Source organism: Pseudorca crassidens, chromosome 1 (assembly GCF_039906515.1).
Source record: "Pseudorca crassidens isolate mPseCra1 chromosome 1, mPseCra1.hap1, whole genome shotgun sequence".
Classification (NCBI taxonomy): Eukaryota; Metazoa; Chordata; class Mammalia; order Artiodactyla; family Delphinidae; genus Pseudorca; species Pseudorca crassidens.
This window is the reverse complement of record NC_090296.1, coordinates 140,954,867-140,966,898: the sequence shown is the minus strand read 5'-3', so window position 1 is coordinate 140,966,898 and position 12,032 is coordinate 140,954,867. Positions and strand designations below refer to the sequence as shown.

The window sequence follows — 12,032 nt, the reverse complement described above, 5'->3', positions numbered from 1 at the left end:
GAAGAGCAGCATAGCCCCACTGCCATTAAACTTGTCAAGTTTATCCTCCAAAAAGGTACTTTGTGTATCTAACACTGACACCTAACGAAGACCCTGGTTGGTCACTTGGATACATCTAGCCCAACTCTGCAATGCGATCAGTGATGTCCTCACCAGGCTATTGGGTTCACATCAGGGAAGAGTTGGAATTCATCCCTCGGGATGTTCAACAAGAAAGGGCCTCAGTCATCATTTAACCTTCCTCTTTGTTTTTAAAAGTGGGGAAGCTGACAACCAGAGACAGTTAAGGGACTTGTTTAATAGGAACCAAAGGTAGAAATGGGGATCAAACCCAGACCTTTGGAGACTAAGTACAGACAAATTTCCACCACAACAGGCTGCTTCACAAAAATACATGTGCCTCATGAGTTTCCAAGTCATCTGTGCTCAGGAACCTAGCCAATTTTCTCTGTACTTCTCCAGTTTTAATGTATGCACTGTCAAAGTGAGCATGTATAAAAATGTACGTTGTTAACTATGATAATGAAATCCTGGACTCCTCTGTACATTCCACTATAATAGCATATATCACAACATTTTATAATTATCTCTTTGTGGCCTGTCTCCCATTCCTCCCCCACCAGACTGTAAATTCCCTAACAACAAGGACTGTCTTGTTCCCCGTACCTAGCACAGAAGCTGATACAACTATGACCCTGGATAGACAGTAGTTAGATCGTTGATTGTGTAAATGAGGCGTGCATTGTCCATAATAACAAACGTTCATTTCATATCTTAGTCTTAGAAGAAGCAAGTTGTCTGAGAAAATGTATGGCATATGCAGGGGCCCAAGCAAATTGTCAGGAGTGTAAAAGAATTCTGCAGATGCCTTGTGGTTTTTTGTTTGGGGGGTTGTTTTATTGCTTTATAGTAAAATTCAAACCTCCTATGTATGTCGGTAACAGGATGGCTGAATCAAACATTTCAGCAGGTCCCAAATTTTAAGCATACAATCTGCTCTATTTTCAGAATTAACTCAGTTGTTCATTAATCCTTTATGTGTTGAGAACCCGGGTGGCCCAGCCAATGATACACCCATCTGGCAACCAAAAGCAATTTCAAAATAAGTCAAATCCTTCACTAGAGTTTCTCAGAAACCATAAAGTACAGCTTAATGTATGGTCCAGAGAAGCCCTTATTAGAAAATCCTCTCTTTTCCTAACCCTATCCCTCATATCCTACAAATGTTTCAGCATCACCCTCTACACATTTTTGGTGCACTTCTGGAACACAGTGGTGAAATAATACCACAACTGCATCTCCTTTCCATCCTCAAGCCAATAAGATGGTCCTAAATTAATTTAGAAGACGCAAACACTCAATAGAAAAGAGATTAAGAGGTGGGACACAAAGAGACAAGAGATTTCAGCAAAGTCCTGCAAGATGGTGAGCCCACTGAGACACCAGAGTAACTACTGGCTGAGCAGACGTCCCAACCAAGAGCAACCTAGACAGCATTACACTCTGAGAGGATCTCAGCCTGTCTTGCAGACACTTAGAGAGGCTCGGGATTCAGAAATGCTTGGTGCAAGTGAAATGTTAGGCTGAAATAGAATATTATCAAAGATGTACATAGAGAGCCAGTGGACTCACTGCCACTATCCCCTGACCACCCCGCCTATCACACACCCACGTGGAAACACAGACACCTGGAAGCAATACGTATTCCCTTCATGCAAACAATCAGACAACTTCTCCTTAAAGAAATGGAATGTTCCAGGGGGAAAAAACTCTGTGTTCTTGTATTTAAGGGCCCAGGATAATGGACAACAGCTCTCTTGATCATCTTCCTCGAGAAGCCTCACCTAGGAAATGCAAAAGGGTATAATCCTTATGAAGGGGAATTTAGCAACACCAAGCAAAATGACACATGCATTTGTTCTCTGACCAGCAAGTCCACTTCCATGAATCTATCCAAACAATATGAAGAAGACACATGCACAAGGATGTTCACTGCAACTGTATTGTAATAGCAAAAGACTGGACCCAAATATCCTCCATAGGAACAGGTTGAATAAACACTGGTACATCTAAACAATGGGGAGCTTTACAACCATAAAGAGAAATGAGGAAACTGCCTATGAACTGCTATGAGGGACTTCCCTGGTGGAGCAGTGGTTAAGAATCCACCTGCCAATGCAGGGGACATGGGTTTGTGCCCTGGTCCGGGAAGATGCCACATGCCGCTAAGCAACTAAGCACGTGTGCCACAACTACTGAGCCTGTGTGCCACAACTACTGAAGCCAGGTGCCTGCAGTCTGTGTTCCACAACAAGAGAAGCCACTGCAATGAGAAGCCTGCACACCACAACGAAGAGCAGCCCCCTGCTCGCTGCAACTAGAGAAAGCCCGCACGCAGCAACGAAGACCCAACACAGCCAAAAATAAATAAATGAATTAATTAGTTTAAAAAAAAACTGCTATGAGTTTATCTCCATGATACATTGCCAACAGGAGGAAAAAGCAAAGTACAGAAAAATGTTTAGAGTATGTTACCTTTTGTGTAAGAAGGGAGGAAATATGAATAATTTTCTTTTTCTGTGATATCTTTTTCTGGTTTTGGTGTCAGGGTGATGGGTGGCTTTGTAGAATGAATTTGGGAGTGTTTCTCCCTCTACAATTTTTTGGAAGAGTTTGAGAAGGATTGGTGTTAGCTTTTCTCTAAATGTTTGATAGAATTTGCCTGTGAAGCCATCTGGTCCTGGACTTTTGTTTGTTGGAAATTTTAAATTACAGTTTCAATTTCATTACTTGTGATAGGTCTGTTTATATTTTCTAATTCTTCCTGATTCAGTCTTAGACAATTGTACCTTTCCAATAATTTGTCCATTCCTTTGTGGTTGTCCATTTTATTGGTATATAGTTGTTTGTAGTAGTCTCTTATAATCGTTAGTATTTCTGTGGTGTCAGTTGTGATTTCTCCTTTTTCATTTCTAATTTTATTGATTTGCATCCTCTCCCTTTGTTTCTTGATAAGTATGACTAAAGATTGGAAGAATCAATATTGTGAGAATGACTATACTACCCAAAGCAATCTACAGATTCAGTGCAATCCCTATCAAACTACCAGTGGCATTTTTTACAGAACTAGAACAAAAAATCTTAAAATTTGTATGGAGACACAAATGACCCCAAATAGCCAAAGCCGTCTTGAGAAAGAAAAACAGAGCTAGAGGAATCAGGCTCCCTGACTTCAGACTATACTACAAAGCTACAGTAATCAAGACAGTACAGTACTGGCACAAAAACAGAAATGTAGATCAATGGAATAGGATAGAAAGCCCAGAGATAAACCCACACACATATGGTCACCTTATCTTTGATAATAAATGAGTCAAGAATATACAATGGAGAAAAGACAGCCTCTTCAATAAGTGGTGCTGGGCAAACTGGACAGCTACATGTAAAAGAATGAAATTAGAACACTCCCTAACACCACACAAAAAATAAGCTCAAAGTGGATTAAAGACCTAAATGTAAGGCCAGACACCGTAAAACTCTTAGAGGAAAACATAGGAAGAACACTCCATGACATAAATCACAGCAAGATCCTTTTTGACCCATCTCCTAGAGAAATGGAAATAAAAACAAAAATAAATAAATGGGACCTAAAACAAACAAAAAAAAACCCATTTCTTGTATTTTCTCAATCCGTGCCTCCATTCTATTTCCGAGACTCTGGATCATCTTTACTATCATTACTCTGAATTCTTTTTCAGGTAGATTGCCTATTTCCTTTTCATTTATTTGGTCTTGTAGGTTTTTACCTTGCTCCTTCATCTGCAACATATTTTTTTGCCATCTCATTTTTTTTTTTTTTTTTTATGAGTGGGATTGTGTTCCTGTCTTACTGGTTGTTTGCCCTGAGACTTCCAACACTGGAGTTTGTAGGTTGTTGGGTAGAGATGGGTCTTTGTGCTGAGATGAGGACCTCCAGGAGACCTCACTCCGATGAATATTCCCTGGGGTCTGAGGTTCTCTGTTAGTCCAGTGGTTCGGACTTGGAGCTCCCACAGCAGGAGCTTTGGCCCGATCCTGGGCTCGTGAACCAAGATCCTGCAAGCGGTGTGGGGTGGCGGTTCACTTTGGGGGTCCTACCGTCTCCTTGGGCATCAGAGTCCTCCACCAGCCGCTGGCAGGCCCCTTGTTTTTGGGGAGATGCTAACTCCGCGTCTTCCCACACCACCATCTTCAGTCAACTACACTTTGATTTTTCAAAAATAAATAAAATAAAATGGAAAGTTGCCACCATCAAAAATAAATAAAATAAACAAATAATAAACACCTACACTAAACGGTACACTTAAATGTGAAGTATCAAATGCTTTTCCCATGAAGTCAGAAAGGAAACAAGGTTGCTATGAGAACCATTTCTACTTACAATGTACCTGGTTCCGAGGCAGTTCAATAAAGCATGAAAAGGAGATAAGAACTATAAGGATTGGACAGGAAGAAATAAAGCTGTTATCATTTACAGAGAATATGGTTGTGTACTTTGAAAATTCAAAAGAATCTATAGATGAATTATTAGAATTAATAAGTGAATTTATAAGGGACCATGGAGGAAAAAAGAGTCTGTTTAAAAATCAATTTTATTTCCACATGGGAGCAACAAACCAATAGAAAATGAAAAATTTAAAAAAATGTCATTTACAACAACACTAAAAAACACCAAACGTTGCTTGGCTCTGGCGCCCATGGATGAGCAGCTCAAGGCTGATTACTTAAAAGCAAAAAAACAAAACAAAACAAAAATACTCAATGCCCAATGGGCTCTGGAGCTGTTAATTTCCATTTCTGTTTCATTTCATTCATGCTGTAAATTTCCCTCCAGCCTAGCCCAGGTCCTGTGTAAAGTAGTATCCCTCCCTGGGAGGTGTGATTGAAAAGGTGCTAAGACCTGTTCTGTAAACTGAAAGATAAATATGAGTGGTAGAATTAATGCCACCAGACCACTCTGAAGGCCTCCTGGGAAAAGCCAAAGATGCTCCCTGGGTGGGATTGGACACTGGAAGTGCACCTGGAGGCCAGAATCTGAAAGAAGAGGTGAGAAGCTTTACAAATTGAGTGGTGGAGCTTCTGACCCTCCTTTCCTTCCACTCAGACTTGGTATTGGGAGAATCTGCTCTACAGCTGTGTCAGTCAAAACGGAGAAGAGCTTTTCTCACCCACAGCAAAAGAAAACTATTTTTTTTTGAGGAATTGGGGTGAAATTTTCCCTGGGGTTGGTTGCAAGCTATTTGAGTACCATCACCCACTTTCCCCCCCCAAATCCCTTACCTCTCACCCTCCACTCGTTTTGCCAACAGCCCCATTTTGTTTGTTTGCCTAAGGTAAGTCTTCTAAGTTTGGTGTTGCCACCATTGGTCCCACATTTTTGTCACATTCTGCCAGGACATTCTCTGGGAATTCAGGAGCCTGTGCTGGCACATTAGAGCTCCTGGTCATTTTATCTACAAGGCACGTTGGTTTCCTTAACTAAGGTTGATGAGCTTTAAAGGACCTACTGACATGTTAGAAGCCAGGGGAAATGCATGGGCTCTAAAATAGAAAAAGGCAACTCAAATATCAATATGAATATGTGTTTAAATGTCTATAAGATGGAACCTAGGCATCAATTTCAACTCCCCTCAGCCCTTTCTGAGCTTTATATGAATTACATTTTGTTTGGCTCATGGATAGATTTTAATGTGCTTTGCGGGGAGGTGGTCTCTCTAAAATTAGGAGTGCCCAGTGGCCTTCTGAAGTCTTATACTATGGCCTTCCAAGGTGGACTTGCAGGGAACTTCACAAGTTGAAGATTAAATGAGATCACAGAAAATAAAGTACTTTGAAAGTAGATTTTTTAGGTTCTTTGAGGATCTCTTCTGTCATTCTTTTATCCTCTCCTTTTCCAATATCAGAGAATGAGTCACGATTCCCCAGAGCCACTTCCATCCCCAACTCCTACTCCTGTTTCCTCCGCTAATCCAATCCCACTCTAAATCTGCCACCGGAGCCTAGACAAAATCTAAGTAAGGGAAATTTTCTCTGTCATTTCTTGTGCTCCATAGAAACTTGATTTTTCTAAGGCTCACAAATGTTATTATGCCACCCTTGCCAAAAGTATTAACAATTGATTTAGGAAGATTTGGGAACCAGGATTAATAGGGGCAAATTTGGGGACAAGTGGGTCTCCTCAGTGCCCTTAGCCCATTGTCATCTGTCCTACTGGAACCCTTCCCTTTACCCCTAAAATGTTCCCGGCATACTTAGCTCCCAATTTTCTCCATGATTGAAGAAAAAGTGTGTTTCTTTCTCTTTTCCTCCCTATCTTTTGACTTTTGCTTTTCAGCAAAAGCAGTATATTCTCTCATTATTGTTAGTTCATGGGCACAGGATGGTAATGATAATTATGATACTAGTAATTACTGTCCTAATTTTCTCACTGTTCTGATTGTGCAGCCTCATGTAGTAGAGTTGTTTTTCAGGGATGCAAGACCGCACTTTGTATCTGAGATTTCTCCAGCAGCCACTTGGAATTTAGAATCCATATTCTCAAACTCTAGCATTTATTAGAGGACATGTGATTAATCCAAGTTTTGCTCATGATTAAAAAATTTCCCTGGGGTATTAGAAGACCTTGAATCTAAAACAATGGGTGTTCTTTGAGGAAGTAGTATTTCTCCACACTTCATATCACCTGTGGAGTTGTGGAAGTATGGACAAAAACAGGAATTTTCTTCCCTACCCACCAAACCTGCTCTTCCTCCTCTGCTCCATTTCTGAGTCTGAAACTGCTCATCAATTCACCCTCTGAACCTTGCAGTCACTTTCAACATCTCTTCTACCTTCATGGCTCAAGCCAATGTCAGGTACCGCTCCAGTGAACTACCTCTCCCCGGCAAGCAATGTTGTGAATCCTCACCCTGTGATTGGTCCCCTGACCTGGAGCCCTATCCATACAAGTCCTTACCAGACCCTCCAAAAGATGATGCTTCCCAAGCCCAAGTTCATGTCATTAAGAGCCAGAAATAGTTCCTTACCTGATCATCTGTCGGGTTAAGGAAATTTTCTTCTATTAGCAATTTTTAAAAATCAGAAATAAGGATTTATTGTATAGCACTGGGAACTATGTTCAATATCTTGTAATATCCTATAAAAGAATCTGAAAAAGTATACATATATATACATGTATATATGTATATGTAATATATGTGTATATACATATATAAAAGTATATATACTGAAAGTATATATACTGCATCACTTTGCTGTATACCTGAAACTAACACAATATTGTAAATCAACTATACCTCAATTACATAAATAAATAAATAAAATTTTTTAAAAATCAGCAATAAGCATTAAGTTTACTAAAATTTTTTAGTATCTCTTAACTTAGCATGTGGAATTCTTATTGGATCTACTGATATGCCATATCATATTAATATATGTTCTATTTTTATGCCATTTTCACCCTCCTGAGATAAACCCTACTTCACTGTCATAGTAGATAATTGTTTTAAATTGAATTCAGTTTGTTAGTGTTTTGTTTGGAATTTTCACAGCTATGATTCTCAATAATTAGGGCATTACAATAGTAGTGATTTTCAAACAGTGAGTTGTATGGCCCTTAGTTTCCACGGAGGCCCCAAATGTATTTGAGGGTGAGGAATTGGGGTGGGGGCAAGACGGAAAAGCAAGTAGGTGAGTACAAGCTCTCCTCTCCTCCTCAACCAGAGATGCTTCGTTTTGTTTTTGTTTTTTTTTTTTTGCGGTACGCGGGCCTCTCACTGTTGTGGCCTCTCCCGTTGCGGAGCACAGGCTCCGGACGCGCAGGCTCAGCGGCCATGGCTCACGGGCCCAGCCGCTCCGCGGCATGTGGGATCTTTCCAGACGGGGGCACGAACGCGTGTCCCCTGCATTGGCAGGCGGACTCTCAACCACTGCGCCACCAGGGAAGCCCAATGCTTCATTTTTAAAATCTTTTTTATACACTAGGGTTCCATGTGTGGTTTTAGAGTTGACATTATTTGAGTGAAATGAATTGGTTGGTTTTCAATCTGTTCATATTTGCTGAGACACTTTAAATAGCATGGGAAATTATCTGTTCTGTAAAATCATATGAAATCAGATCTTTTTAACAGGCGGAAGAGTGAAAGGGTCAGTAACTTTTTGAAAACCCTTTAAATTGAAATTTCTGTTGAGGTGATTGTAGATTCATATGCAGTTGTAAGAGATAGTCCACAGAGATTCTCTGTGCACTTTGGCCAATTCACCCCAGGTAACATTTTCAAAATTATAATATAATACCAGAACCAAGATATTGTCATTGATGTAATCCACCGTCTTATTCAGGTTTCCTGAGTTTTACTTGTACCCTGTGTATGTATGTGTGTGTGTGTGTGTGTCTGTGCGTGCGCATGTGTGCGTGCTCTATACAATTTTATCACCTGTGTGTGTTCGTGTATCCAGCAGCACAATCAGGCTACTCAGCAGTTCCAACACCACAAAGATCCCTCACGTTGCCCTTTTTTTTTTTTTTTTTTTTTTTTTGTGGTACGCGGGCCTCTCACTGTTGTGGCCTCTCCCGTTGCGGAGCACAGGCTCCGGACGCGCAGGCTCAGCGGCCACGGCTCACGGGCCCAGCCGCTCCGCGGCATGTGGGATCTTCCCGGACCGGGGCACGAACCCGTGTCCCCTGCATCGGCAGGCGGACTCTCAACCACTGCACCACCAGGGAAGCCCAACGTTACCCTTTTATAATCAAACCCACAACCCTCCTGATACCCCTTCCCTCTCCCCTTTTCTAATCCCTGGAAATCTCTAATATGTCCTCCATTTCTTTTTTTTTTTTTCACTTAAAAAATGTTACATGAATGGAACCATACAGTGTGTAACCTTTCGGGATTGGCTTTTCTCACTTAGCATAATTTCCTGGCTATTCATTCAAGTCATTGTGTGTAGCAACAGCTGGTTCCTTTTTCATTTCTGGTAGTATTCTATGGTATGGATGTTCCACAGTTTGTTTAACCATCCATCCGTTGAAGGATATCTGAATTTTTTCCAGTTTTTGACTATTACAAATAAAGGTGCTATGAACATTTGCACACAGGTTTTTGTAAGAATGTAAGTTCTCATTTCTCTGGGATAAATGCTCAATTGATGGGCTGTATGGTAAGTGCGTATTCAATTTTGTAAGAAACTGCCAGACTGTTACCAGGGTGATGGTACCATTTTATGTTCCCTCCAGCAAATGTAGGAGTGATCCAGTTTCTTTGTTTCCCTGCCAGCATTTGGTGTTGTCACTATTTTTTATTTTGGTCGTTATGATAGATACGTAATAAGAGGTCATGTGGTTTTTATTTTCCTTTGAGATATAATTGACATACAATAATATATTAGTTTCAGGTGTTCATTGTGGTTTTAATTTGCATGTCCCTGATGACTGATGATGTTGAACACCTTTTCATATGCTTATTTGTCATCTCATACCCTCTTCAATGAAATGTCTATTCATGTCTTTTACCCATTTTCTAATTAGATTGTTTGTTGTTTTTACTGTTGAGTTTTGAGTTCTTTATACATTCTAGAAATTTGTCCTTTGTTGGATATGGTTTGCAGGTATTTTCTCCCAGTATGTAATGTTTCCTCTATACATGAACTTTCTCAGAACAAAAGTTTTAATTTCAATTAAGTCCAATTTAGCAATTTTTCCTTTTATGGATCATGCTTTTTGTGTCAAGTCTAAGAACTCTATGTCTAGTTCTAAATCCTAAAGATTTTTGCCTATTTTTTCCTAAAAGTTTATAGCATTATATTCACATTTAAAGTCTATAATCCGTTTTGAGTTAATTTTTGTATAAAGTGTGAGATTTAGGTCAAAAGAGGTTCTTTTTGGATGTCCAACAGTTTTAGCACCATCTGTTAAAAAGGCTGTCCTTCCTCCAGTGAATGGCTTTTGTACCTTTGTCAAAAAACAGTTGAGCATTGTGGGTCTATTTCTGGGTCCCCTATGATCTTAAGTATATCCCCCTGCCATTAACACACAGTCTTGAATACTGTAGCCACATAATGTCTTGAAATCAGGTAAACTGATTTTTCCCACTTTGTTCTTCTTCTAAAAAATTATTTTGGCTATCTACTTTCTTTGGCTTTCCATATAAATTTTAGAAAAGGCTTGTCTTTGTCTACAAAAAACCTTGTGAGATATTGATAAGTGTTGTGTTAAACCTATCCATCAGTTTGGGGAGAGTTGGCATCTTTACTATATAGAGTCTTCCAATCAATAACAACACAGTATGTCTCCCCGTTTATGTAATTCTTCTTTGATGTTTTTCATCAGCATTTTGCAACTGTCAGCATTCAGATCCTGTACATGTTTGGTTAAGTGTATAATCTAAGTATTTCATTTTCATTAGAGTGACTGTGAATGGTATCATGTTCCATTCCATTTTGCATGTTCATTGTTATTATATAGAAATGCAATTATTATGAATGATCTCTTATCCTCGGAAAACATCCTTATTAGTTCTCAGAGGGTTTGTAATGGGGGAGGGGGGGGTGGAATTGTCTATGCAGACAATCATGACATCTACAAATAAAGGTAGTTTTATTTCTTCCTTCCTAATCTGTATGACTTTTATCTATTTTTTCTTAGATTTGTGGAGTGGCTAGCACTTCCAGTACCATGCTGAGTAAGAGTGGTGAAAGTGGACATCCGTGCCTAGTTTCTGATCTTAGAGGGAAAGCAGCCAGTCTTTCACAGTTAAGTTTAAACTTAGCTGTAGGATTTTCATAGATGCTGTTTATCAAGTTGTAGTATTTCCCCTCTATACTGAACTTGCTGAAAGTTTTGATCACAGATGGGTGTTGGATTTTGTCAAATGCTTTTTATGTCAATTGCTATAATCATATGATTTTTGTTTTTTAGCTTGTTGATATGGTGGATTTCATTGATTATTTTGAATGTTGAACCAGCCTTGCATACCTGGAATGAATCCCATTTGGTCCTGGTACATAATTCTTTTTACATTTTGCTGAATTCTACTTGCTAGTATTTTGTTGAAGAGTTTTGTGTCTGAGTTCATGAGAGATCCTGGTCTATAGTTTTCATTTTTGGTACTGTTTTTGGTATCAGCGTAATACTAACTTCATAAAACAAATAGGGAAGTGCTTCCTTCTTGTCTGTTTTCTGAAGAAATTATGTAGAATTGGTATTAATTCTTCTTTAAATGTTTGGTCGAATTCGCCAGTGAATCTATCTGAGACCGGAGATTTCTTTTTCAGGAGTTTTGAAATTTCTAATTCCGTTACTGTAGTGGCTACTCTAGTGGCTACAAGACTAGTCAAATTGTCTATTCATCTTGGTTGAGTAGTTTGTGGTTTTTTTGAGGAAATGGTCCATTTCTTCTAAGTTGTCAAATTTATCACTGTAAAGTTGTTCATAGTGTAACCTTATTATCCTCATAGTAAAAGATCTACAGTGCCCCTTGTTTTTAAAAAAAGAGAAAGAGTTTGCTACTCTATTGTATGTTACAAAAGAATTATAGATTGTGGAATGCAGTTTAAAGATGACATATGCCAACAAGCACCTTGTATTATATGGCACTGCCATAATTCAAAATTGTTTTTATCTTGGAATTGTTTGGTATTAAAAATTAAAACTTCTGCTCACAGGCACACCAAGGTGTGTACCCTGTGAGCATGGTATCAGTGAATTTTTTTAAGTTATTATTATTCTGGAGCCTCAAACAAGAATTATAACTTCTGTGATTATCATTTCTTTCCTTTAATTATTTCTGTAACACTCCATACTGAGTTTTAGAAACTCATCCCTTATTTCTTTAACAAAAAGGGGGGAAAAAGTTTGTTACTCTGTTGAATGTTAAAAGATTGACAGAACCTGTAGTGATGTCCCCTATATCATTCTTATTATTGGTAATTTATGTCTTCTCTCTTTCTGCTTCATCAGTCTTCCTACAGGCTTATCGATTTTATTGATTTTTTTC

General features: G+C 39.1%; 1 non-coding gene across 1 annotated transcript; it reads right to left on the bottom strand.

The window, feature by feature from the left end:
* Positions 1-385: 385 nt before the first annotated feature.
* Positions 386-490, bottom strand: LOC137207352 (U6 spliceosomal RNA). Its single transcript, XR_010935044.1, has one exon. It is a non-coding gene; the product is annotated as a U6 spliceosomal RNA (small nuclear RNA).
* Between the last annotated feature and the right edge of the window lie 11,542 nt (positions 491-12,032).